This window comes from Lacerta agilis, chromosome 2 (genome assembly GCF_009819535.1).
Source record: "Lacerta agilis isolate rLacAgi1 chromosome 2, rLacAgi1.pri, whole genome shotgun sequence".
NCBI classification, from domain to species: domain Eukaryota; kingdom Metazoa; phylum Chordata; class Lepidosauria; order Squamata; family Lacertidae; genus Lacerta; species Lacerta agilis.
In genome coordinates, this window is record NC_046313.1 from 48,678,112 (window position 1) to 48,683,715 (window position 5,604).

Here is a 5,604-nt window from a genome sequence, read left to right on the forward strand (position 1 = left end):
AAGCATCAGTTTTGCAACCGTTGGCGAAAAATGATTTCATTGCCAAAATATCTGAGCCATCAGTGGAGAAATAAATCAGGTGAACTGTGGATTCTTAGAAAGCATTTTTCAGGGAGAAAATGGAGAGTATCTGTGTACCTTGGAGTACTGCCAAATCCTTGAGTAGACAGAAGCATGAATTTCGCAAGGAAGAACAATGCACTGATTGGCTTAAATATATTTTAAGGACCTATTCACATGATCATTCTTGAGGTGGAAAAGTCCACACTCAAACAGACTGAGATTTTCACCTATGTTAGGTTCCATGTGTATATCTTCAAAGTTAAATAAAAGAAAATAGCAGCAGTTTTTATTTTTATTTTATGAGAAGATTTTCAAGAAGGGAGTGTTTCAGATGCACATTGTCCCATATGAAAATGAGGTGGTGTAGTCACAGAGTGCACACTTTACCACACCCAAAATAAATATTTGAGTCACCTGAGAGTGCCCCTAGCAAAACTCCAAGTATACCTCTCAGCAGAAATCAATAGTTAACTCTTTATATTAGCTTTGGTAGTTGTTCATGTCAATTAAAATACACCCAAGGCATATGCCTATGGTTAGTCACTCTTGACTATACTATAACGGAAAGCTATTTTCCTCATTAATCATCCATGCGTTCATTGTGGCATTTATATCCCACCTTTCCTCCAAGGAGCTTAGGGTGACGTACATAGTTCTCCTCTTGCCTCAACCCTGTAAGGTAGGTGAGGTTGAGAGACAGTGACTGGCCTACAGCCACACAGTAATGTTCACGGCTGAGTGGGGATTTGAACCCTTGTCTCCCATGTCCTAGTCCAATGTTCTAATCCTGTGAGGTAAACTGAGGTGAGCGAGAGATTAACCAGCCTGGCATCGCAATGTGCTGTCTCTTACAGCTGCATTTGTGGGGCCTCCTGCTCATTCTGCTGAGTATGCCAATCCCTATTTTTATGTGACATGGCAATATTAATTTATCTGGAATATGGAACACGTTCCATTTTGCTGCTTGCACAGGAAAATGGCCTGCTTGTTCAACAGCTCAATTTCATCTTTTGACAAAACATATTAGGGAGTAAAATTAAAAGCTCCAACTGTCCTCAGGCTCTTCCTTTTCCCTCAGACGAGGTTTCAACCGGCGTCATCGTAAGTGCTTTCTTGCCTGTGTGGGGAGAGGATAACAGGGGCCCAGAGGCTTACATTCTCTTGTTTTTAGGAATCTCAGCCCAGTAAGGCATACAATGACTTCCTTCACAAGGTGGAAGACCAAGGAGATGAGCCATAGGCAATAAGGGACGGGAAGTGAGAGCTTTAGTGGGACATCACTATAATCTGTATTTAATGGCTTTTTACCGGAGGATCTGTTTGACCATTCCAGATTCCCCCCACCCCTCTCATTTCTCGTTTTTATAAGCTATCTAATGCGTGGAAACGTCAGTTCTGGGCATATGTTCGCGTCCCTGGAGTCTTGTTCAGACATCTAGTGGAACATTTTCTAATTCAAAAGATAAACACTTCTGTTGGACTTGAGGGGCGGAAATTGTTTTCATCGCAGCAGGTGTTGCCCATTAGTTCTACTCGAACTGAACACCCGAAGCCAGGCTTTTCAATGAGATGCATAATCAAGCCCTTACATCACTGGGAGATGAACTGTACTTGAGCCTCTTCCTCATCGGGACCGTGCTTCCTCCAGGAGACATCCTGTTTTGCAATCCTCCAAATTCTCTGTGTGCCATGTGGGATTTCATCACCTCTTGGGCACACAGACTCTGCTTTCTGCAGAGGGCCCAAAAGGGCATAGGAAGGATGAGAAACTGAGCCAAGGGGTTTTGCGCTTGGTTGTGGACCCATGAAAGAGAGCTATTTTTCCTTCCGCCCCATTCATTCTCTCTTTCTTTCTGTGTCTAGAGTTATACAACTGAAAATGTCTGGCAGCACAACCAAGCTGTGAGCAAGAGAGTTTGTCTGCCCCGATTCCTTACGGTGCGTTGGTACTGACACCGTAACATGTGTCATCTGCCCATAGGGTGGTGTTTGTACTTCAGTTCTGGTGTGGCAAAGGTGGTGAAGACTGTTGGAGCATCTTTCCCCATTTCATATTTCTGCACCACAAATGGATGGGTGGGACAGTGCCCCTGTGGGCTACATACAGCATTCAGCTCCCCCCACCCCACCCCCATAACTGAGGTCCAGCTATTCCGCAGTTGCATCAATGAAGCACAGAAATCGATACCGGGCACAGTATTCACTACTCCATAATCCCCATAGGGTGAAGATAGAATTTTAAGCATGTGCACAATAGCAGGTGGAAGCTCAAGAAAAAGAAGAATTTCCAGCGGCCATACAGTGGAGTAGCTGTGACCCCAATGTTACTTTGTGGCTCTCCATTATTTTCAGGAGCAGAAATAAGCAAATGTTCAAGGGCCACTGTGGCGTAGTGGTTAAAAAGTCAACCCAACTTACCTTACAGATTTGTTATGAGGATAAAATTGAGGGGAGGGGAACCATGTGTGCAACCCTGAACTTCTTGGAGGAAAGGTGAGATATAAATTTATAAACTCTCCTTCCTCCCAAAGCAGCCCAGGGCAGAAAACAACAAATATTAAAGCATCTTGAAAATATGTTAAAGCAATTCCAGTACAAATGCAGGCTGTATCGTATAGGCATATGGACCACAGAATCCAACTTTTCTCGGTGTAGGATTCGGCCATCTTGGAGCAAAAGTTTGAACGGAGCACAAAACATAGCAAATCCTTCTTATAACTGATTTGCATCTTTGTGCGAAAGGGGCATATATGTTAGCTGTGGTTTTGCACACGCACTTATTTCCCCCCCTGTTTTTGTTGCCTTTTTAATGGGGCCAGATCCTTTTGTAGGTTGTGACCAATTTATGCATATAACGTATTTGTGTTGCTGTTGGTAAGTCAGGTACTCTATCCATACCTGTGCTATAAAGCCCCTAGTGGTGGAAAGGCAGGATAAAAATGTCCAGCAAACAGGCTAAAACTGGCTACTGCCCGTAATTGCTGAGCCCACCTTCCCAGTCTTCTCAAAGGAACACATACATCTGGATTGGTACATTGCTATTACCTCACAGGCACAAAAAACCTGTTTTACCGTATGAGAAAACAAAGAAATAGGATACTGTGAGCAGCTAAGTGCTTCTTACAAACTGATTTGTATACACCAGATCAAAAAAGAATAAAACAAAAGGTTTTTATTGAAAGGGCAAGAATGGCTGCATTTTTGCTCTTGTAATCTAGAGACTAAATTTTTTGGCCACCTACTTCTAGGCTTGAACAAGTGTTTTGCTTCGTGGTTGACTTAGGACTGGGTAGCAAAGTGCCAAACAATGCCTCTTATCCCTCTCATTTTAAACTTATTTTTGCCTTTTTGGGGGTTGTTGAGTTTAGAGGGGGTTGGCTGTTTTTTGGGGGGGGGATTTGTGTGTGTTCTATATATATTTTTTGGGTCTTTCCTTTATTTGTCTTTGTGTGTATACTGGTATTTTGCCTGTTGTTTGGGGTGGTGATTCTGAGCACATCAGTTTTTTCTTTTGTGAAATGGGTATTTGTAGTGCCCATGTCCATCTCTTAGATTTTATTATGTTTTTATATATGTTGGATGCTGCCCAGAGTGGCTGGGGCAACCCAGTAAGATGTGTGGGGCATAAATAGTAAAATTATCATGATGGAATGGGATGTCCCCATTTTCATCGGAGAAATGTTGGAGGCTATGCCAAAGCAGCCATTCTGATAGTAGCAGTTTTTCCTCACTCCACTAGACAGTGTGGGTGTTGTTTGGACATGCTTGCGAGATGGCTATGGCTAGCTGCAATTTAACTGGCTTGGCAAGAGGCACTATAGGCACACGAGACATAATAATCACCTACCAAAGCTGGGGTAGTTGCCCAAAGCAGCAAGTGATCCCCAAGAAAACTTTTTTTTTTTTAGTTGCCCTATCCAATCATGGTGCTTCAGGGCAGAAACCAGTCAGTAGCTCATGCGATAGAGAGATTTAATTCTCATCCCCCCCCTTTATATGGTTGCACAATTTCTACATTACTGCGGTATGGCATTGCTCAACTGGCCAGGTGCATGATTGTGAAGATTGCCCAATTCTTTGTGCGGATACCTCACTTTAAGGTATCCTATATTGGGCACTGCTGGAGACAGAACATGAGAACAAGGTGGATGGTTGGGTCTGCTCCCATGCCCGTTCCCTTGATTGATTCCAGGGTGTCATAAATGAAAGCAGTGCCAGTAAAAGATGCCTGGCAGGCTGTGGCAAGCAGTGCGAAAAGAAGTCCAAACAGCTGACCAGCAGGAAAGGAGAGGAGGCCCAAACTGAAATGCCTTGATTGCCCCTTTAGTATTGGTAACAGAAAACAATGTGCAAGCTAATGAACACAAAGAATTACTTTTTGACTTAACTCTGTCCTTCCACCACCACTTAGAAAAACAAATAACCTTACATTGGAGTCAACTCATATTGCCACATGGTGTCTTGGTTTCAGTGCCGCTGCTAACAGAATAGTCAGTTTTTAGCGGGGGGGGGGGGAATCTTAAATACATTTTCTTTGGAAATAAGTCACATTCATGTCTGTGGAATTTCCTTTGAACTCAGGGTGAGTTCCATAACTAACAAGGCAATTTTGTGTCTCCTAGACGACATGTACGTGATGTAACTGTTCACAGTGTTGCCAACCTTTCATTCTCTGACGCTGCTTTATGTCGCAAGAGGAATGTTCAGATCTGATTCTTCTCTCTGTGTGATTGACATGCGGCTCCCTTTTGCAGTCTTAGATTTTTCATAGGCATTCGACTGTTTCCCATCCACACCAGTAAGGAATCCTTGATGGAATATTTACATGCTATTTTTTCTAGGCAACCCCTTCAACCACTGCTCTCCTGCCATTCTCTTTCCCCATTTCTGATCATGTACGCCTTTTGGGGGGGGGGTTCACAGAAAGTATGGAAAACCCTAAGAGGAAACTTTACCAGCCCAGAGTTACTGTGTTCCACAATGAGCAAAATCGAAGTTTGTGTTTTGGGGTGGGAGCTGTGGGAAGCTATATTGCAATTCTGACAAGAGATTTTGCACAAGATATTGGTATTAAAAATAAATTAGTCCCTGAGTATGTACTGCAATTGCATTCTCCAAGGTAATCCTCTGCCACTTGTTGAGATCTTGAGAGAATGACTCATCAGAATTGAGCTGCTGAAATTTCAGCATGCCTATAGTATGTGGCATTCAATGGAAACGGACATGCTTGTTTTGTCTGACCTGCTGGAAATAAAATGATTAGGTTATGCTCAGCTGAGGGGCAAACAAAAGTAGGGGGTGTGGCAATAGAGACCACCCACTGAGACATCACCCAATGTGTAGGAAAACGCCACCCTCCCAGAGGTAACTGCACTTGTCTAACAGGTTTTAATGGATTTTCTGAGCTAAGAGAACATGCAGATTAAATGCAAAAAAGTACGGGCTGGCATTTTGATGACAGCAATGCCGTGTGGAGAGTAGGGGGGTGGAATTGTGTGTATGAGCAGCACTGATTCTACAATAAATACATTTCTGTCTGGA